This window comes from Pleurodeles waltl, chromosome 7, assembly GCF_031143425.1.
Source record: "Pleurodeles waltl isolate 20211129_DDA chromosome 7, aPleWal1.hap1.20221129, whole genome shotgun sequence".
Lineage (NCBI taxonomy): Eukaryota > Metazoa > Chordata > Amphibia > Caudata > Salamandridae > Pleurodeles > Pleurodeles waltl.
The window spans coordinates 1075416346-1075439916 of NC_090446.1; the positions used below are offsets into that span (position 1 = coordinate 1075416346).

At 44.1% G+C, this 23571-nt stretch overlaps 1 long non-coding RNA gene across 1 annotated transcript in view; it reads left to right on the plus strand.

The window, feature by feature from the left end:
- The first annotated feature begins 527 nt into the window (after positions 1-527).
- Positions 528-23571, plus strand: part of LOC138247358 (uncharacterized) — a 154604-nt gene continuing 131560 nt past the window's right edge. Inside the window, exon 1 of the long non-coding RNA XR_011194466.1 lies at positions 528-655. This is a non-coding gene — a long non-coding RNA (uncharacterized lncRNA). The remainder of the gene's footprint in view (positions 656-23571) is intronic.

Below are 23571 nucleotides of genomic sequence, written 5' to 3' on the forward strand. Positions count from 1 at the left end.
TTTTGGCTCCCGCATAGAAACCTTATCGGCGGCTAGGAACCTGCCACGTGATTTTTTGCCAGTGAAGAAAAAAAAATACGCTTTATCTAAAAAACCTTCAACTTAACTAAGTGGGACCTGTCGAGATGATTGCATCACGGCGGGAACCTGGTTTACTCGCTGTTTAAGATGTAGTTTTAAAAGACCCCCTGGCTCTTACCGATAATTTATATTCTGTTTACCACCGCGCTTATCACTTGCAAATGAAAGCGTTTAAGCACAAACGTGGATTGGCCTTAATCAAAGTTCACGAAGGCCACTCTTTCGCCTGCCTCTTTTACATTGACAGATCCAACTACTTCAAACATCAGGGGCGCCTGTCCCTCCCGGATTTCTCACCTTTCCCCCCCGCCCTTGTCACGTGCTTCGTTTAAACAATCAATGATGACCCCCCCCCCCCCCCCCCCCCAAGTGATTCCACACCCTGAGGTGTCGTTAGCAGAACTACTAGACTCTGCTCTCCCAAACAGCAGCCGTCAATGAAAGCAGCTACTTAAAATGGAAAGAAAACAACTGAGCCGTGCATAAGAACACAAGGCCAATCTTGTACAACCTCCAGTGCAAGCAGGAGCTTTCAGTCTCTTATCACATAAACACGGAAGCATCCTTGATTCAGGTAAACACCGCTGACAGCGAGAGTTGCCAAATGATCAAACAGGTTTTACTCTGATTGATTCGCTAGGGTTTACATTCGCATTCCTATGCAAATTAAGCTTTGCAGCCTGTCACTTGTTCAAACACGAAAATGTGATCTTTTTTCATCTGTGACATCGGGGAATAGTTTTGGGAAAGCCTTTAGGGGCATCGAAAAAAGAAGATATTCTAAAGAAATGTTTTTCCAAAGCAGTGACAAATCGCATGCTCCTACTATACTTCGCGTGTATGTCGCGGTATTTTTACAAGTATCCCGCGATGTAAGCCAAGTGGCAAGAAAACTGCCGTCTACAGCCTGGCGCTCACAACAAGCTACTTAAAACTAATTTCGGCTGCCCCAGTCGAATAATGAATAAAAACATACCGTGTACAAATGGAGCCTGAATGTGCTCTACTTTGCGGAACTAGTAAAATATATATGAGGTATGTGCTCAACTGGAAAAACACCCCAGCCCACCATTCTCAGTTGACGGTTCAACACTTCAAATCATAATGGCCATGTGCAATATGTATGAAAGTGAGGCATCATGTATATCGAAAATTATTAGATAAGAATTTTATTCACGTTAATTGCTCTGATCAATAATTCCCCTCCTCCGCTAAACCTCGGAGCAACTTTCACTTGTAGATGATAAAGCAGTATGTAAGTAACAAATTATTATTTAGCGCTCGATTCTAAAGATTAATTTTATTTTTCTTCTGATAGGAGTGCTTTCTTGGTTCAGGTGACAGTACAGATGAGTCACTTATTAAATAAGAGATGGATGAACAGTTATTGCCTGCTCTGTCTTTGTGCTGTTTGCCACTTCACCCACTAAGGTGCTGAGCCACAGGCTCCATCTCTCTGCTGTGTATTTATTCTGTTCGACACCCCCAGGCCCCTGCACCGCACCTTGGGTCCACATGGTACTCCTATGCGCCTCTCTAATCCACCTGTGCCATCGTTTGACTCTCCAGTATGTTCTCCACCACCCCAGCACGAGCCTAGGTTGTCAATTTCATAAACCCCCTCAAATATCTGGCTCTCCTTTGGCATGATCATAAACTCTCAGTCAATACCTTTCAAGGCTCTACAAGCCCCACCTGCCTATATTTCTTTGAAAACGGAGGCCGTCCTCCAGTGCTGTATTTGGCTGCCAAGAAAATCCTCTTTCACATCACTCCAGCAAAGTGGTACTCTCAGTCCATAGGCTCCTCAAACATATTCTTCTTTAAGAGTAGTTGTAGCTCGCTGGGATTACAGGGGGTGTGTTGGCGCAAGGGGGGGGACGATATTAATAAACGTAAAAAAATATATATATTATTATCTCTGTGCTGCTCCTCCGTCTCCTCAGCAGGCAAGCATAGGCTGCCAGCCTGCTTTGCGGCCCATCCTGACGCCACTCAGAGAAGCATTAAGATTGGTTGGAAGCTCCCAGGCAGACTGGAAGCCTGTGCCTGCTCTCACCAGCCCGGCAAACACAATCCCGGGCTGGCGAGAGCACAGTGCGTATGTATGTTTGGCCGTGCTCTGTGCCCTCCTTTCTATGGCTGTCATCTCCAATGCCCGCCCCTCTTACTACATAGTTTATTACCATTTTATAGTAAAAGGTTTGCAGCTGCTTCTGCTGGTGGGGAGGATGTAACGCTCCTCCATCATAACGAAGGAGCCGCCACTGCTAAAGAACAAACTATAGCAAGTGCAGCTAGTAGTTAACTTGTTGGCCACAGGACTAGGTTTGATTCATGGCTTCAACATTTGACTACATATGTTGTCATGCATTAAACCATGTTAGCTACCTATGCTGCTGGTTCCATTATCTCTTGAAAATGAGGAGCATCAAGAAACAGGCCAACCCCATTATTGAGCACTCTGAAAACTGCTCATTTCAGATCTCTTTTTTTTCTGGTAATGCTCTGGGGTCTGAGGCTGAGCTTGGACTTTGGTAAACTGTGACAGGTCAGAACCATACTAATCATTATATTCAATACATTATGTGTTAACATACACAGTTTCCATTGACTACACATATTAGTGGTGTGAACCTACTGCAACCCCCAACTTGGAAATCACACTGTACAGCAGCATGGCAATACAACAAGCCCATTAAAGTGCAGCGTTCTGATGAGACACAGTACAGTCACTTTGGGTTAATAGAAGCTAAAGTTTTACTTAACTAGTTTTACAGAGGCGCTGTATTGATAGAAACATCATGTTGGCACAAACCTAGTTTTGTGAAGATACATCACACCACAACTATACTTTATCACAGTCTTCAGCATTAGCATATAAGAGTAAATTGCTGGCTATGGCAGAGTCTCAGGATGACATTGGTACATAGAAAGAAAGTGACATTACGTATTCACACTTTGCAACATAGACATTTGCTTGTGCATAGAGCCATTAATTGGAGCTTAAAATGGTAAAGCATGATCATATGTACAAGGTGAGGGACCATCCAAGGGAGGGTGGGCAGGGGTACCCAAGAACAAGGCTATTACTACTACTTTTACTTATACTTACAACATAGTGCTTTAAATGGGAAAAAATAAGTACAGGTACTCATAAAGTGGGGCCAAAGCGTAGGCTATGGTGTTCACACTTAATGTGGTTGAGATTATCTTGGTGCGAAAGGGTGCATAATCACACAGAGACATTTCTTGTATCTTCAGAGTATTGCTTTTGTTCTTACATGTACCGAAGAGTATATTATCTTCAATTTTTGTGTATAGATTACCTCTGCATTTGGCACATGAGAAACATTTTGTATTTTTATATTTTTTATATTATTAAAAGTAATCAATAATGTGGGAACTTTGTGAAAGGAACCTTGAAAATTAAACAGCAGGATCAAATGCTTTTTAATAACGTGCCAAGTGTATTTTAAATGCATGTTCTACAAATGAATGCTATTCTAATGTACGGTGTAATAGAACGAGGGTACCCAAAAACGTCAAACCACCATATCAACAATGCCATCTATAGGCAGGTTAATCCACCACTTGGCCTTTCTATAGCCCAGAGGGCTCTTCTCAGTCAATCGCTTGCACCACCAAGAAGGGCTTGGTGCTCTTTTGGCATTAATTTGAAATGAAAATGTATTCTTACAAAAACACCAGCACCTCATCCTTGAAAACGTTTCACAATAGATGTATTTTTATGGAAATAGTAGATTGCAGTAAAAACCCTGGTTTTAGCCTATTAGTATACATTAAACAAAAAAATCGGCACTTTTAAACAGATGCCTGCTGATCACTCATATGAAAATTGGCATCAGTTGGGGTTGTCTCAACAAACAAGACTTTGTAACTACCCTAAAGAACCCTTTATAGCAACCTTTGAATAACACCTGGTTGTAAAACACAGCAATAAGAATCTACCCCTGTGCCTCTTAGTTTGCAGGCAACTCCTTGATGCCAGGCCATAGCTTTCAGTGCTATATTAGAAGAATTGTAAATTATGAACTGCAATACAAGAAGTTACACCCTGAGAAATCAATATCAAATACAAATCCGTATTATGCATGTTACACGTTGTGCTTTGCAGCAGGCACATAGCCCTCTACTTCATAAGTCAAAACTATGAGGAGACAAAACTCAGATCTCTTCAGCAATTGCATGAACCACCAGCGATGCTGTTCTTGATATTATCACCTGAAAAGTGCTGGGTGCACAAAGATTTCTGCAGGTGTCTTAACCTTGCAAGATATTTTAAAATTCAGCCCCTTTGTGAACGATTAAGTAAGTCAGAACAGATCTGCTGTCACATTGTCCGTATTTTCAATTTCCTTATGGCAATGTTCAAAAATTAAATATATGTTGACTGTAAGGCTCTGCTTTTCCTAACTCCACCCACTCTCAGTTGTCACACCTTGACCCCCAATTTATGGGATCCTGGAGTAAATAGTTTTCCATTTTCAGCACTTCTTTTGCTACACAATAGAAGTGGGTACTCTGCAAGATGACACTTGAATATATATGGGTTGAACAAGTTATTTTCCTTAACCTTTTGTGGAATGGTTAACGTCATTAAACTCTCTGTCTCATTAGCACCTAGTAGACATTACCCAGCTGCTCCTATCTGAGACATTATTGTTTCAAAGCTCGTTCCTGCTCTAAAGTCAGATCCTTTCTCCCAGAGCTACCCAGTTAACCCAAGGCAGAATGGCCTCTTCAAACCATAGTACAGATCTGTTGAAACAGTGTGGCCACCCCACAGAAAAAGGCATATTGGCACTGGGGAGATCTGGGGGGTGTTAGACCTGACAGCCTTAGGGTAGTCACCCCTAACTTTTTGCCTGCCTCCCTCCATTTTTTTGGACACTGTTTTTGCTGGTTTATAGACTCTGCGCACTTTACCACTGCTAACCAGTGCTAAAGTGCATATGCTCTCTCCCTTAAAACATGGTAACCTAGAATCCTACCTGATTGGACTATTAATTTACTTATAAGTCCCTAGTAAGGTGCACTTTATGTGCATAGGGCTGGTAAATTAAATGCTACTAGTGGGCCTGCAGCACTGGTTGTGCCACCCACTTAAGTAGCCCCTTTTTCCTTGTCTCAGGCCTGCCATTGCAAGGCCTGTGTGTGCAGTTTCACTGCCACCTCGACTTGGCATTTAAAAGTACTTGCCAAGCCTAAAACTCCCCTTTTTCTACATATAAGTCACCCTTAAGGTGTGCCCTAGGTAACCCTTAGGGCAGGGTGCTGTGTAGGTAAAAGGCAGGACATGTACCTGTGTAGTTATATGTCCTGGTAGTGTAAAACTCCTAAATTCGTTTTCACACTACTGAGAGGCCTGCTCCCTTCATAGGCTAACATTAGGGCTGCCCCCATACACTGTTGAAGTGGCAGCTGCTGATCTGAAAGGAGCAGGGAGGTCATATTTAGTATGGCCAGAATGGTAATACAAAGTCCTACTGACTGGTGAAGTCGGATTTAATATTACTATTCTAGAAATGCCACTTTTAGAAAGTGAGCATTTCTTTGCACTTAAATCCTTCTGTGCCTTACAATCCACGTCTGGCTGGGCTTGGTTGACAGCTCCTTGTGCATTCACTCAGACACACCCCAAACACAGGGTACTCAGCCTCACTTGCATACATCTGCATTTTGAATGGGTCTTCCTGGGCTGGGAGGGTGGAGGGTCTGTTCTCACACAAAGAACTGCCACACCCCCTACTGGGACCCTGGCAGACAGGAGTAAACTGAAAGGGGACCTGGTGCACTTCTTAGCCACTCTTTGAAGTCTCCCCCACTTCAAAGGCACATTTGGGTATAAAACAGGGCCTCTGCCCTACCTCATCAGACACTTGCTGGAGAAGAAACCTGAACCAGAAACTACATCCTGCCAAGAAGAACTGCCTGGCTGCTCAAAGGACTCACCTGTCTGCTTTCTACAAAGGACTGCTGTCTTGCTGTTGCCCTGCTGTCTTGCTGAACTCTTGTCTGGCTGTGAAAGTGCTCTCCAAGGGCTTGGATAGAGCTTGCCTCCTGTTCCTTGAAGTCTCAGGACCAAAAAGACTTCTTCCTTTCACTTGGACGCTCCGTGCGCCGAAAATTTAGACGCACAGCTTGTTTCGCGGCGAGAAAAACGCCGCACACCGACGCTGATCAACGCGACGCTCTCGGGACGATCGAGACTTCGACGCACAACCTCGCAAGGACAACGCCGTCCGACTTTCCAGGAGAAATCGACGCGACGCCTACCGTGAACGCGAAACTTTGACGCACGGCCTCGCAAGGACAACGCCGCCCGACTTCCGAGGAGAAATCGACGCGACGCCTGCCGTGAGACCAAAATTTCGACGCACGGCCTCGCAAGGACAACGCCGCCCGACTTCCAAGGAGAAATCGACGCGACGCCTGCCGTGAAATCGAAACTTCGATTCGCAATCCCGCAGAGCGACGCGCAGCCGGAAAACAAGTAGGAGAATCCACGCACAGACCCGGGACATCTGGTAATCCCCGCGATCCACGAAAAGAGACTGTCTGCGCGCCGGAAAACGACGCCCGACTTCCCCGCGTGGAAAAGAACGACGCAAGTCTTTGTGTGCTGAGGAGAAATCGACGCACACACCCTTTTTCCACGCATCTCTTTTCCTGTGGCCCTCTGAGGAGATTTTCCACCAGAAACCAGGTACTTTGTGCTTGAAAGACACTGTATTGCATTCTAAAGACTTAAGACACTGTATATCACTTCCCGGTGATATTTCTACAATTTTCCATTGCAACTTTATTCTTTTTGACCTACAATTATCCTGATAAATATTCTATATTTTTCTAAACACTGTGTGGTGTATTTTTGTGGTGCTATATGGTGGTATTGTATGATTTATTGCACAAATACTTTACACATTGCCTTCTAAGTTAAGCCTGACTGCTCGTGCCAAGCTACCAGAGGGTGGGCACAGGATAATCTTGGATAGTGTGTGACTTACCCTGACTAGAGTGAGGGCTTTTGCTTGGACAGAGGGTAACCTGACTGCCAACCAAAAACCCCATTTCTAACAGGGGGCTATACTTGCTACAAGCTAAACCTGGTACAAGCGCTTCAATGGATTGGCCAAGCAGTGCCAAGACGGGGCTTGTGAAGCTGGCATCCACTTACCAGCTCCTGTGGGCACTACAGATAATAAATACTCAGGCATTAATGCACTAACACAGTGGCATAAAAACACTCATGTACACAGCATTCAAAACATTCTCCCCTGCTTCCTCACTGTCACTATAACCACCTTCAACCTGGCTACTGAGTGGTGCTTGTGCACTCTGCTTATATCACCACATTGTCTTCATCTAGATTTCCCACGAGTCCCAATATGGGCAGTTAGCAGGTCCCACATCACACACATACAGTGTGATTGACTTCATAGTGCCTGATTGGACCCTGTGCCATCAATCACAGTGTGATGTTGGCACCTTCCAAATTCCTGTTAACCCTTAATTGATGCAAATAATCAATGCAGTGCAAAGTTAGATTGGCACTCAATTGTCAGAGTGATGCACTAAAACGCTCCTCTCACAGACTGTCAGCAGCTATTGAGCAGACCCTGAACCTGCCTTGCTGTCTCACGAGTACTGGTACTCTCCTCAGCCAAGGATAATTTCCACTACTCAAGGGCTGGAAATTCAGAAGTGCTGGTCTTTGTTACTGGTGAGTACCTGCCCATTTAAACCACTGCTTACTGCTATTTACATTAAAAAGAGCGCCACGTCCTTGGTGGTGGGGCATGGCATTAGGAACAGGAGCAGCCCTGTGCAGGGTCCCCCGGCTCTCATAAAGTGCTGACCATTCCAAGTGGTTCCTGTCACCTGGCAGCACAAGATGCAAACGGGGCGACAGGAGATGCAGAGTCACACGTTGTGCATCATATCCACCTGCCTCCACTGCAATGGCCAGTTGGGTTAAATGGTCATTAGCCCCTGACCTTTGCCTTTTTAAGCAGAGCATTGCGGTGATGGAGGGGTGAACCATTGTGAGGGGCCTGAGCGCAAGCTCTACTTCCGTCATCCAGTGCAATCTGCAAGTGCTGATGCTCACAGTCCAGGGCCCTGAGGAGCAGGCACCATGTCCTTCAGTATCACATTGCTTCAAAGAAAAAAAATACATTACTTGCTCACACTTTTCAACATATGCGTTGGCTTGTGCCTAGAGCAATTACTTTGAGCTTATAAAGGTAAAGCATGAAAATATGCACGAAGGTGAGGAACCCTCCAAGGCAGGGTGAAGGAGACCCAAGAACAAGACTACTTACCACTTACTACTTACATTCGTTCTCTTCCATTAAGAACTCCAACCAAGACTCCTCATTGTTAGATTTGAGAGTCTATGAAATACAGTAATTCTGTTCTAAGATTCAAAAATGTTATATACATGCCCCAATGAGTTGATGAAAATGAGACATCAAATCACCTAACAAGCAAAATTCCCCAGAGCCATTGTTGACCACCTAGCTGGCCCTTCAATATCAGTCAATTTCCCTGAGGCCTCTACTGTTGCTTTGGAGACCCCAGTTGAATTTACCACAGGATAAACTCTCCTGTTCTCCAGTACAAAGGGAGCCCAGGTCAAGTTGTACGTTGAGCATCTGTGTTATACCATGCCAGAGCCAATCTTAAAAGGGATCCCCCATGGCATCCTTTGAGAAATGGCCCCTGGCAATAAGGCTATCACTTGGTCCAATGGTACAAGCATCATCTCCCCCACTTCCCCTGGCTATGCCATGGACTACCCATTAAGGGCTGGGGACAGTACCTGTAGGACCTACCTTCATACCCCGGTTCACTGCCATGACACTTCCCCTACAGGGAGCAAAATGTAAGTCAAATTCAGAATTCACCTGACTTTTAAATGTCTGATGCCAAGGTGCCTACCTGCCTTGTGGCCAACCATGAGTCTACCCTGTCATAGGTTCAAATGGGTAACTGATCATCTGTTTCTTCGTATGCCCGGCGGCCTTCCTTCAAGCTGAAGAAACTTGCTGTACTGTGAAGACTAACAGGGAATCCACAAATAAATGGTTAGTATGGGGGGACAGGTGCACACAATCTTTGTGAAAATATTGATCACTTTTAGGCAGTCTTGAAGTGCTGTCTTTAGCATTGATGTGGTGAATAATCTCCTTCAGCAGCTGCTTGAGTGCCTAGCTGACTCACTGAGCCCTCTGGAAGAGGAACCCATTTTCTAAGCTTGCCAAGGTATGAAGTGAGACCATGCAATAACAGCACCAGGAATACTGTTTGCCATCCATGTACTCTTAATCATGAGTAGCTCAAACATATCTGTCCTGCCAATCCTGCGAAGTCATTATCATCAATGTGCATTATGATGAGCACAGGTAACTGTAGCCCTCCAGTTGCTGTCTTTTCTGCCAGGTGGTGTAGACCCTTCATGCCCAATGAAAATCCAGTGCATGCAAAGGCCAGCCTTCTCTGTCCACCACCGGTAAGTACTAGAGATGTGCAAAATTCACATAATTCACAGTTGAGGAAGTATGTAATTTTCTTTTTTATGTACGTCAAATACTCATTGTGTGAAATGCAAATCTGTCATTTCATGCTACATATTAGCATACTCCTAGGATACTTTCATCAATTGTTGGTGCAAAGATGCATTTAACAAAAGCATTATGAACAGCCCCATGTTCTTATGAGTTAGAGGTAAAAATGCCACTTTTCCCAATACATTTTTCCAACACACGGCGTGTAATTATATGAAATGGCATAATAGCATAATTTCAGGAATTTTGTGTAACAAGCATAAAGAGAAATTTCCAAAATTATGCAAGTTACACTTGCCTCATTTAAATTTTGCCCAGACCTAGGAATCACCCTTGTTAAATGCAGACCCTGCTCATCTCACATGCCTTATCTCTAGCCTTTCTAACCTTGTTAAGTCTCTTTGGGACTCAACCCTGGAACAGACTGTAAAAACGTATAGAGGCCAATTTGCTCCCCACAGTTACCTATGCAGAGAAATGTTATTTGACAGAGATACCAATATTCTTGATACCTTAACATCTAGAATTTACAAGTTATTCTTTGGTCTGCCCAAATTAGCATCCCAGGCTCAAGTATGGCTCGAATTGGCCTCTCCTAACAAGTAATATGTGTGCCATAAAGTGACGTCATCAAAAGAAGACACTTTACATTGGCTACTATCGTTAGAAATTGACAATTTGAATGACAAAGAAGTTCAGCGATCATTTTTGGAGGAATCTCTGAATCTCTTGCAAGGGAAATAAGTTAGAAATTTTGCTGTCACCCATTCTGTATTAACAAACGTTTGCAATGCAACAGGTCTCACATTAGAGCTCTTAGCGTTGTAAACTCTTAACCAGACTTTTCTTGCCACATAAACTAATAATGAAAAGTAACCTGGTACCCCTGGCATTTTGGTGAATTGACACCCATGGGTGCCCAGTCACCGTACACATGAGCGCAGTGGCAGTCACCTGGTGTAGGAAGTTGGCTCTGTATATAGTATCTCAAAGTGAGAGAAATTGTGCACAGAGTCCAAGGGTTCCCCTTAGAGGTTGATAGTGGGAAATTTAGATAATTCTAATGCTCTATTTCATGGTAGGGTGGTCGAGCAGTAGGCTTATCAGAGGGTAGTGTTAACCATTTTTTGTATACACAGAGGCAATAAATGAGGAACACACACTCAAAGACTTAACTCCAGGCCAATAGTTTTATTTAGAAAAATAACTTTTCTTAATTTATTTTAGAACCACAAGATGCAAGTTTTGAGGTAAGTACATAAAATGCAAGGTACTTTATACAGGTAAGTAGAGAACTTTGTTATTAAAACAGTAGTACACAGTTTATGTTAAAATGGCAATAATCGATTTTAAAAGTGGACACAGTGTAAAAATCAACAGTTCCTGGGGGAGGTAAGTTTGGTTAAGTTTCTCAGGTAAGAAAAGCACTTACACAGTCAGTCTCCTGGGCATAGGCCGCCCTCCGTTGGGGGTTCAAGGCAACCCCAAAGTCACTGCACCAGCAACACAGGGCCGGTCAGGTGCAAAGGTCAAAGGAGGGCCCAAAACACATAGGCGCCTATGGAGAACAGGGGTGCTCCGGTTCCAGTCTGCTAGCAGGTAAGTACCTGCATCCTTGGGGAGCAGACCAGGGGTGTTTTGTAGAGCACTGGGGGGACACAAAGAGGCACACAAAATACACCCTCAGCGCCACAGGGGTGGCCGTGTGCAGTGTGTAAGGTAGGCATCAGGTTTGCTATAGGAAGCAATGGAGGGACCCGGAAGTCACTTAGGCGATGCAGGCAGGGCACAGGGGGGCTTCTCGGGCCAGCTACCACCTGGGCTAGGAAGAGGGCCACCTGCTGGTCACTCCTGCACTGGAAGTTGGTTCCTCTCAGTCCTGGGGGCTGCAGATGCTGTGCTTGGTCCAGACATTGGGTTCCTTTTTACCAGGCAGTCGCGGTCAGGGGGAGCCTCTGGATCCTCTCTGCAGGCGTCACTGTGGGGGTCCAGGGGGGTCAACTCAGGTTACTCACATGGTTGCAGTCTTCTGGGAGTCCTCTCTGCAGTGTTTGTTCTCTGGAGCTCGAGCCGGGGGCGTCGGGGGCAGAGTGAGAAGTCTCACGCTTCCGGCAGGAAGGGAGAGTTATTTCTAAGTTGCTTTAAAGTTGCAGAAATGTTGCAGGTTGTGAACAGTGCTGCTGTTCTCAGGTGTTTCTTGGTACTTCGGGTTCAGGGCAGTCCTCTGAGTCCTCAGAGGTCACTGGTCCCTGTCCGATGCGTCGCTGTGCAGGTTCTTTGAGTCTGGAGACAGGCCAGTAGGGTTGGGGCCAAGTCAGTTGGTGTCTCCGTCATCTCTATGGGGCTTTCAGGTCAGCAATCCTTCTTCTTTGTGTAGGTTGCAGGAATCTGATTTCCTGGGTTCAGGGTCACCAATGGCTACTGTCCTGGACGGTGGCTACACCCTCGTGGTGCCTCCTCCCTGAGGGGAGGGGGGCGCATCCCTAATTCTATTGGGGGAATCCTCCAATCTCAAGATGGAGGATTTCTAAAGGCAGGGGTCACCTCAGCTCTGGACACCTTAAGGGCTGTCCTGACTGGTGGGTGACTCCTCCTTGTTTTTCTCATTATCCTCTCCTGCCTTGCCGTCAAAAGTGGGGGCAGTGGCCAGGGGCGGGCATCTCCACTAGCTGGGATGCCCTGGGATGCTGTAACAAAAGGCATGAGCCTTTGTGGCTCACCGCCAGGTGTTACAGTTCCTGCAGGGGGAGGTGAGAAGCACCTCCACCCAGTGCAGGCTTTGTTCCTGGCCACAGAGTGACAATGGCATTCTCCCCATGTGGCCAGAAACTCGTCTGGTTGTGGCAGGCTGGCAGAAACTGGTCAGCCTAGCACTAGGAGTTGGACTGGTATTTAGGGGGCATCTCTAAGATGCCCTCTGGGTGTATTTTACAATAAATCCCACACTGGCATCAGTGTGCATTTATTGTGCTGGGAAGTTTGATGCCAAACTTCCCAGATTTCAGTGTAGCCATTATGGAACTGTGGAGTTTGTGTTTAACAAACTCCCAGACCATTTACTCTTTATGTCAACCCTGCACTTACAATGTCTAAGGTTTTGCTTAGACACTGTAGGAACATAGTGCTCCTGCACTTATGCCCTCACCTGTGGTAGAGTGCACCCTGCCTTAGGGCTGTAAGGCCTGCTAGAGGGGTGACTTACCTATGCCCCAGGCAGTGATGGGCATGGCACTCTGAGGGGAGTTCCATATCGACTTAGTCATTTTCTCCCCACCAGCACACACACGCTGTTAGGCAGTGTGCACGTGCTGAGTGAGGGGTCCCCAGGGTGGCATAAGACATGTTGCAGCCCTTAGAGACCTTCCCTGGCAACAGGGCCCTTGGTACCAGGGGTACCATTTACATGGGATTTATCTGTGTGCCAGGGCTGTGCCAATTGTGAGAACATAGGTACAGTTAAGGGAAAGAACACTGGTGCTGGGGCCTGGTTAGCAGGGTCCCAGCACACTTTCAATCATAACTGGCATCAACAAAAGTTAAAAAGTCAGGGGGTAACTATGCCAAGGAAGGCAATTCCTTACACCTGGCCTATGACAGAGTCTGTTTCCGGCACACACAGCTCTGTTGTGAATTCACACTGCACCTATAGCACAGGAAGAACATCAGGTTAGGATTCCAAAATTATGAATTTTCCTCTCGGGAGTCTGCTCCTCTGCTCTCCGGAGACTGGCGCCCCTGAGCCCAGCACTGCACGGGCTTCATTTTCTTGTTCCTGCTCTTCGGGATGATGGGGGGAGGAGAGGAGTGGGAGGGTACCCTCACACAGGATGGTGGGGAGCAACTCCGCACCGCCTCCCTAGCAAGTGTCCAAGAAAACACATAATAGTGAACAGGTGCTTGGAAGCTGCTCCCCACACAGCTCTACCTGAGCGTCCTTCCTTGGGCACGGCAACCGTGGAAATACGCATCTGAAAAACACTCCCGGGTAACCTGAGCTGAGCTGAGTGAGGGACTCTGAGTCCTGTGAAATCTAAAAACGTAACAATTTACAGCCCGGCTTTTTATGTGCGCACTTCAGCCTTAATGTTAAAAAATACACGATTTACCATTGGGACAACAGCACACCTAGAACAGCATGCAGTGGTAACCAGCAGAAGTCAACAATTAAAAAATAAAACCACGTAGACTAAAAAATCTAATGTTAATACATGCATACTGCAGGACGTTTCAGAGTACTAGGCATAAAAAGGTTTCTACTTTTTTGGGCATTATACAAAATACATCCAGAAGGGAACTTCTACTAGTTAAATAAAACAAGGGAAAGAGAGGGAGGGCGAGCTGCCCCCGGAAAAGCCCTCCTCTGGTGTTGGCTTTATGTTTACAGAGGGAGCTGGTTGGGAGGAGGGACAGAACACACACTCACAGTGTAAGACGAACAGGCAAATACTAAAAAAAAAAAAAAAGTCCCCTACAGAAGAGATAAACAGGACATAGCATAATTAAACAGTAGTTGGTGCTGCTCCCAAAGTGAAAAAGGCAGAACTGCCCACTAACAAGCAAGGATTTTTGAAGGACACTGCATCGAATTCTTAAGCTCAACCTAAAAATGGAGCGGATAAGAACATCCTGTAGACTTCCAGGCTCGAAGATAAAAATTACCCCAGGGGATCGCAACTGTGAACCCTGACTTGTCCCTGCTACTCCTGACACTGTCTTTGCGATGAGGTGTCAGACAAACAAAAATTAAACTCCTGAATCTTTTTTACTTTTAGTAGTCAGCAGTTATTTTGACTACTAATGTGAATAAATATGTCCAGGCGTGTAACACAAGGCTACAGTGAAACAAAATGTTTCCATATGAAACTTGACAACATCACCATCATTGGTGTCCTGGCTGTTCTACTATGAGAAGCTCCTTTGCTAACATTGTAGCTTAGGAAGGCATGGAAAAGAATCTCACAGCTCGCGGTAGAAAGAAACAGTCTTGAAATATAATTGTTTATTTTCCTTGTGGAAATGGCCGAGGTTAAAAATTGACTCAATGACCTTGCTTTCTGTTAGCACGAATCGGCATAGGAGAAAGACAGGAGAGAGTGAAAAAGAGAAAATAGGGGAAGTTGACTAGGGAAAGAAAAAAGAGGGCAGGAGGAGGACATTGCAGAGTGGCAGGCCATTGACAGAAAGACTGGCAGATGTGTGCTTGTCTGTATGTGCAAGAGAGATAAAAAGTAAACCTGCCAGTTTTCCATTTTTGCTCAATGTTACAGATAGACTCAGACAGAAAACAACATGTTTCCTGCCTTTATTTTTTTAAATGGAAAAATACAGAAAATTGGTCTTCTTTTGAGTCACTTTTCATACTGTTTTTTATCAAGCCCAGGCTAACAGCTGGGCAGATAGACAGTGTGTGGAGTTACAAAACAGGGTGAGATTTCCTTAAATATATGTCAACATCCATTTATTCTGTAATGCTATTTACCTGTGGGTATTTTGGGTACAGCTGTTTTGTTTTAGCAGAAGGAAGAGAATCCACCATGTCTTTCCCCAACCAGGAAACATGTCTCATGAGCCCCCCACCATAGATATTCGTTTTGGGTCTGGCCATGAGTTCTTAAACCCTGGTAAGTGGAAAGGCCACATTAAATAAGACTCATAAATATTCCGTCATGCAAAAGCTACCAATCTATCTTCCTCATGCTTGTGTTCAAGGAATCCAACTTAGCTCCTCCATGAAAAACAGTCTCCCTATGCAGAGAATTCAGCATATGAGAAGTAATCCTGGAAAGCATTTTCATGCAACAGTCCTCAGGAGACAGGCCAGAAAATTCCTTTTCTCAGACTTTTCTGAAACTATGCCTAAATATGACATTACTGTTCAGGCTCCCTCAAGCAGGAGCCTGTTTTCTTGACAAACGTCAGCTGTGTTCTCTCTGACTCCTGAGTATGGGATATAGTGTAAATATAGGTCTTCAATTGTTGATAGGACCGTGGTGATGTGCATATCATGCCCCCTATTTCCAGCTACCTTATCCACAAAGCTTGCATGGGCAGGCAACCAGAAACACATTGGTTCTCCCCGTGTGACATTTCCTATATTCTGCTTTTCGACCAAAGAGCCTTGAGAGCAGGCTAGATGTAGGGATCCTCAGGACCTAAGAAGGAAAGAGCTTATTTTACAATTGTGTGGCAAAGGAGCTGGCCTTCTCCACTTCCCTGGAATGGAATCTCAAATATTCATGCATCTTAAAAAGAGATAAAGCATCAGCCACTTTGCTCAGGGCCTCAGGGACAGGGTTAGCTATAAACAAAGTATTGTTTCTCAGACATATCAGCACACTACTTTTAGGAAATCTCAGTTCCATTTTGCATTTGGCATGCTGTAACGTAATGGACTCCATCGCTGACATGCCATAGGGCTAGAATAAACACAACAAGAAGTCATCCAGGTAGTTAATAGCTGTGTTTGTTCCTGACACTTGGCCAAACACCCACCCGAGCTGAATTGTTCAAAGTAGGAGCAGGACACAGAGCATCAAGGAGTATGCATCTGTCATAAAATAAATTACCCTCAAATTGAAACCTCATACAATTTAAATCCTCAGAGTGAACTGGAAGTGAGCAAAAGACTGACTCAACATCACCTTTCCCCATGAGGGCCCCCAAGGATTTAAGTTTGGCTACAATCTGGTCTAAAAAGGCATACCTCACTGAACACAAGTAGGGTTCAATTACTTCATACTCACTGATATAAAGAATAAACTTACTACTGATATATGCATATACATAGGTCTACGTTATTACTAAATATATTTAATAATAAGTTACAGAAAACAGCAAACTCAAACCAGTGGGTTAGTAGTATGGAGTGCCTTCACATTTCCCAGAGCATTGCATATTACTAAAGATACTAAATGAAACACACTGGCAACATTGAAGACAGCAGCTGCATCATACCATTTGTGTTCAGAAGAACAACCCTAGGCAGCCATATATGATTCAACCATCTAAGACACAATTCACCATCCCACAGACTCCTACACTACATCCCATGGCCTGTAAGTGTCACTGTCATAGTTGAGGGCCTCCAAGCACCAAAAGTGGAGCCTAATTCCCATGGCTTATATCTGCCGGCTCTTAACCTTTGAATATCCCTAAATCAAATTGTTGAAAATAAGAAGGGATCAATTGAGTGCTACTCCCCCACAATAAGGGCAATCACAGCTACTTTTATTCCCCCTCGCCATTATACGGAAAATAATTTTGAGTGAATTTTTGCTCAGTGACACTTCAGTGCCCCCTCATAACTGGTAAGCCAACACCAAGAATTACAGTGAAGAAGAAAGTTGGGATGGTTTTCAAAAGAAATAGTTTTAAATGGTACACATGTGCCCTACCACACCTACTGCAAATCTCCTTTGGGCTCCTTATACTTATGAACTGCACCACCTTAACAAATTATGTGGTTCAGGACCTGGAATCTGGATTTCTCTCCACATATACCAAGCGCGTTTTTGTGGCGGCATACAGGTACATAGGTCTTCAATTGTTGATAGGACCGTGGTGATGTGGATATCATGCCCCCTATTTCTAGCTACCTTCTCCACAAAGCTTGCATGGGCAGGCAACCAGAAACACATTGGTTCTCCCCGTGTGACATTTCTTATATTCTGCTTTTTGACCAAAGAGCCTTGAGAGCAGGCTCGGTGTAGGGATCCTCAGGCCCTAAGAAAGAAAGAGCTTATTTTACAATTGTGTGGCAAAGGAGCTGGCCTTCTCCACTTCCCTGGAATGGAATCACAAACATTCATGCATCTTAAAAAGAGATAAAGCATCAGCCACTTTGCTCAGGGCCTCAGGGACAGGGTTAGCTATAAACAAAGTATTGTTTCTCAGAAAAAAAAAAATAACCGACTGAAAAAATGCAAAAAGGTTTATAACAATATCTGCCACATGGGCATGAATTACAATGTTTACTGTATAAGGAACTCCTTTGGGCTCCTTATACTTATGAACTGCACCACCTTTACAAATTATGTGGTTCAGGACCTGGAATCTGGATTTCTCTCCACATATACCAAGCACGTTTTTGTGGCGGCATACAGGTACATAGGTCTTCAATTGTTGATAGGACCGTGGTGATGTGGATATCATGCCCCCTATTTCCAGCTACCTTCTCCACAAAGCTTGCATGGGCAGGCAACCAGAAACACATTGGTTCTCCCCGTGTGACATTTCCTATATTCTGCTTTTCGACCAAAGAGCCTTGAGAGCAGTATGTATTTTTGGTCCCATTGGACTTCACTCTAGTGATCTTTCAAGGAAGGTGACTACCCCTCAAGATGTGCCTTCAGTGCTATTGTTACCAGAACCCAGGTCTCACATCTATATAGAATGTGTTCTTTGTCTGTAGTGTATCCTACTAAGGGACAACTTGCCTTTGTACCTGTGAAATTGCTGCACACTCTCTAAAGCGAAGAGTATCACAGAAGAATTGCAATAGGAATCAAATACCATGAAGAAAATCACAGAATAAGTTGATGTGGTATCAAAACTCCCTAGATTGTAAGAGTAAACTAACATCAGGCTGAATTCACACTATTTAAGGCCTTCTCTAACTCCTATAAACTATAGCATGGTTCTAGGCCGTATCTGGGACTGACAACATGCACTTCAACCTTAGATCACCTTCGCATAAGTGACCACCTTCCCATAGAATACCAAATAGAGCCAAAATACTTTGTAGCAGTTCCCATATTCTCTTTACAGCAAAGTCAGGTTTTTCTCAACAAAAGCTTGAGGCCAATAGTTTATATCACATCAAATGACCAGTTATTGAGTTATGAATCATGTTGTCACCCATTTGCCCATAACACAGACCACTGCAAGGGGACTTCAGTGCCACTGAACACCATTGCTTGTGCATGCACATGTTGAAATATCAGCTTCAAAGACACAGCTGACTCCTACTACACTGACCTGCAGTACTTTCCTCGAACTCCAAACAGCCTCTACCCTAATGTTAATATCCATGCCTAGCATTCCACTCACACCTTCCTCCTGCTAGCCCACCTTCAGCAAAATGAGACACACATTCCATGGGTGGCATGACTGTGAATAAACTGCTTAGACTGGAACAATTAGTATTAGAGGACTAAACCATGAATATATATTAAAGTATTTCCGGAAAATATAAATTGACAAACGCATTTATACACAAGCCAGGCAATGATGCCTGCTTATGTTACAAATTTAGCACGTAAAAGGCAAGCTGGTAGATTAATACATGTGATACCACAGAGAAGGTGACTGAAAGCTCTGCTTGTTGCATTTGAAGAGAACGGATTGAATTGAGCTCAAGACTATTAGGAGCTTCAGACCATATCTCTTGGAGTACCTTCATTTGAAGTAGTCTTAGGGTAGACATTTTATTGAACATTCTATCTAGACATCTACTCATGTTAATTTGTAGATAGAGCACTTTCAATCCTGAATCATTCATTGAAAATTCAGTTGAGCCGCATCCTTAATTTAATGCTGTGCTGTGCTGTGCAGGAAGAGGTCATCCCTGTGATAAACACATTACTATGAGACTGGAGAAGCAGGTGAGGGCTTCGTTAGTGCTGGATTTGATATTGGTGGTTGTGCTGTTCTGTGCTTTGTGCACTGGATTGATTTGCTTAATATCTAGTGATGGATAGGTATATCCATCCCAGGAAGTGAGGTGGATACACTATTTTGGGGGTTTCAAAATCATCTTCAGGTATAATGTAATGAAGACAACCTTACCCAAAGTCTCATTCAGTTAGTTTAAGTTATTCTTTTGGAGAATGTGTGATTTGGAATCTGTTGAATCCTTTTGTGTTGTTTCTGAACTCAGGCCCATTTAAGAGAAGCAGAGGTATGTTTACAGTGCTGGAGGGGTAAAATTATCTTATACCACTTGATAGCGTGGTTTCTATGATTAAGACATATTTGTTGTTTCCATGGATAAAAAGGAGGCTGCTATGGCCTCTCCTTCATTAAATGTGCCACATTCTTGATCCGAACAGTGTTATATTTGTACCTATATTCTAAGCTGTCACTTTCCCCTAAATACTTTCAACTAATTAGTCATAGTTATGATGGAGGTTTGTGTTTCATCCATAGTTGTACTCATCATTGCTATAATATCCTCTTTGCCACTTAGACAGTCACTAAACACACGTATAGCCTATGTAATTGGTTTCCAACCTGTGGTCCAGGGGCTCCTGGGGGTCTGCAAAGCCACTTCAGGGGGTCTACAACTGCTTAGAAAAATAAATATTATTAACAGATTAGATCCCCAGCTTTTAGTAATGATTCAGTGAAGGGGTCCCCGGATTCCAATAATGGTTCATTGAGTGTCCCCGGGTTCCAGTAATGATAAAGTGGGGGTGCATAGAAGTCAAAAGGTTGGGAACCACTGGCCTATATCATAACTGCAACTTTTGTCAGCTGCTTGTTGTTGATCCTGGATTGACTTGCTGAATTTATCCCATATGTCTAAGAGGCCATTCAGCAAGCATTTCTTGGTGAGTGGCATTGGTTCACTCTTGGCAGCCATAAAATAACTTTACTTATTAGGCATATCATATACATTGATTCCTTTATTATTGTTCTCCATGGCTCATTCTTCCCACCAAAATCAGATATTCTGCTTGCTTCATGGATGTAGCCCCCACCTGAATTGGGAGCTTCAAATCCAAGGCATTTGCCAGGTAGTGAGCTTTGCAGAGAATAGTTGTCCATACAGAGGCAGCAAAACTATAGTGTTCTCAGCCACCACAGAAGTGATATTTGCAAATGAAAAAAAGTACCACAGGCCATTAACAAAAGTTAGAAGAAAGGCCACCTCATTGCATGAAGGCGATCTCTTGGACTCCTGTCAAATACTGTCCCCATGTATTGGACCCCTGTCAAATACATGGGGACAGAGGAGTGCAGACTGTCCAAGCAGGGAATCCATTGAGATTGGCTTGCCTCACTTAACACAGATGGCCCTTCACTTCCCTATCTGCAGCTACTGGCTACCAACTGCTATAGTAATTGAAAATCAATTTGGTATATAGCATTTGCCCCACCATTAAAGTGCTGAGATTCAAGGGTTGATGTCCTTGCTATATTGGTGCATTTGCCAGTATCAAGGTGGGCGATGGAAAGGAAGCAGCCTCGTGCCCCACATGCCAATGATGACTACTTATTTCCCCTCACTCAATTTATCCCACTCTGGGTTTGCAATTCTGCAGTCACCCCACACATCCAGGCTCTAGAAGCAGGCACACTCATAGCTCCCCTGCAGGGTTTCAGATACACAAACAGTGTTTGGTGTCCCTTCTCCTGAATTTCTTGACTACCCTCCCTCCTAAAAATTGGTATACTTCTAGATGGAAATCAATGATATTTTGTATACTAGTAAAATGTTCTGGTAATGTTTGCCTCTAATATTAACTTCTTGTACTCACTCTGCAAAAAGGTCTGTCAGAACACTGGCTCAGGTCTTTACTGAGAGGGTACTAGAAGGCTGTCTTTATATCAAAGCTTAACTGGTGTTGAGTAGGCATTGTTAAATAGTATTTCTAAATGCTTTGAGTATGCACAGTCTTTAAGATATCTATTGCCCTGATGAATCTGCAAGAAATTCAAATCCAGTGAAACATGTCAACATATTCAATAGATAAATTACAACATGTAGAGGTTTGATTTTATCTGTTGCCAGGACACTATGGATAAAGTCCTTATAGTGGAAGACAGACACTTCACTAGTTATCTATTGATGAAAAGTATGATTTGTCATTCAATCTCACGTAGTTCAAGGGAGGTCATAGATCAAGATTACAATACAAGGTGGCAACACCACTGGTCCCAGGCAGGGACAAAATAAGGAGAATCCTCAATTGACATAATACACAAGTGGGTTCCCTTTGACTTGAGTTGATCCATTTATTGTTTTCCATGAGTTACACCAGAGATGAGAATTCCAGGAGACTGTTCATTTGCCACAGTACTTCCTCGGATGCTCCCATTAGGTGTTCTGGCACATTTTTATAAATGTATTTTGTCTGGCACTGCAAACTTGTAGAAATGGACCAATAGGGGGAACAAGAAAATGTTTTTTTGCATTTACTGTCTAATAGATGTTTGGGCACTTCACAATAGCTGGTAGTCTTTGATTTACTCATGTTGTGATTCTGCAGATGCTTGTTTTTGTTCCACACGTTCCTTTTCTTGACTGCTGAACCACATCACCGCATTACCATCAGACCTCTCAGCTCCCTGCGAGAGTAGTCCTGGCACCTCCTGACCCTCAGTACATCTCGAGGGCAGTAAATACACTACACAACCCCTATATGGTCATGTGCTCTCATTGAAAGGGCAGCCTGGGTGCAATTACTCTTAGAAGTCTGGATTTGCAGGGATGAGTGATGTCCATGCTAGAGATAATCTCTGCTTGTTTGATCTTGAAACACCATTGTTGACCAGTGATACCATTCCATAACGAATAATATAGCCATCACAGGAGATTTGAACAGGAGTGCGCTTTCTGAGACTCCTCATTATTTGTACTATCACATCCCCGTTCATCATCATAATCAGTCTGTTTTGTGTGCCCTAGGTTCTTATTTTTAGGCCTGAAAGGGAGATTGGATCAGTTGTGTCTAATGACTAGAGTGGAAATAGTGAATACCTTGGGAAGTTTGACCTGCATTTATTTTCCCCTGTTCTTCGAAACTAAGGAATCCTGCTTGTCTCAGTTTGTGACATTGAGGGGGGAAAGTTTGACAGGGGGTGTTTCCTTTCCTAGGAAATACGGTGCTTGGATAACACTGTCATTAGCAACTGGGATGTGTAAGATCGAAGGTACCTGTCTTTATCAGTTTTTGGATAGTAAGCTGAAGGGTTGAAAAGATCTTATTGATCTTTTGAGTGTTAAATAAAGGTATAGAAATCAGTACTTTTAAGTTGCTCACCAAGGTTGCTGTATCAAATCTATCTACTCTTGGGTGAGGATAATCTAAGGACATGTGTAGGGGAGGAATCTCTGCTGGCTAACTGCCTGTGGAGGAATAAATGGAACATAGGCCCTCATTACGACCCTGGCAGTCAGTGATAAAGTGGTGGTAATACTGCCAACAAGCCGGTAGCAATAAATATGAAAATATGACCACAGCGGAAACCGCTCAGACAGCCACTTTAACACAGTGACCGCCAGGGCGAAATCAACAGGCACCACAGCGGTAACTGCCTACAGCCAGGCGGAAGGCAATGTTCTGCCCAATGTATTATGAGACACCAATCCGCCACATTTTCCGGAGCTGTACCAACGACATCAAAAGCCTGGTGGAAACCTGCACAGAAGGGAAACGACTCACCTGTGGAGACTCAGGGAACAACCACGCCACCATGGAGCCCGAGTTGCATGTCTTCCCCATGCTCTTTTACCTTCTGCTCCATTACGAACAACAACGGCGGCGAAGACAATCATGGTGAGTACTGCCACCTAGCACACAGAGGAGGAAAAAGAGAGTGACACACACATGCAACACCCCATCCCCCAACACCATACACATAACCAGATGCAGTAACATTACATTTACACCCTGTACCCCTCGGGAATAATGCAAGGACAAAAGGAATTGATTAAAGTGAGTATAATAAGATAAAATAGTATAAATACGAGCATCAAAATAAAAAAAGTATACACATATTTACCAATGTAGGGACACTGGCCAGTCTTCTATGTCCGTGGGCCACAGGGCCACATCACATAGTCCAAGGCCCCACCTTACTCCTGCAACAACACGGAGAGAACACTGCAGAGGCATCAGGTCGAAACCTCAGGGAGACAGGGAATGGGGAGGCACCTCAGCCGGAAGATGGT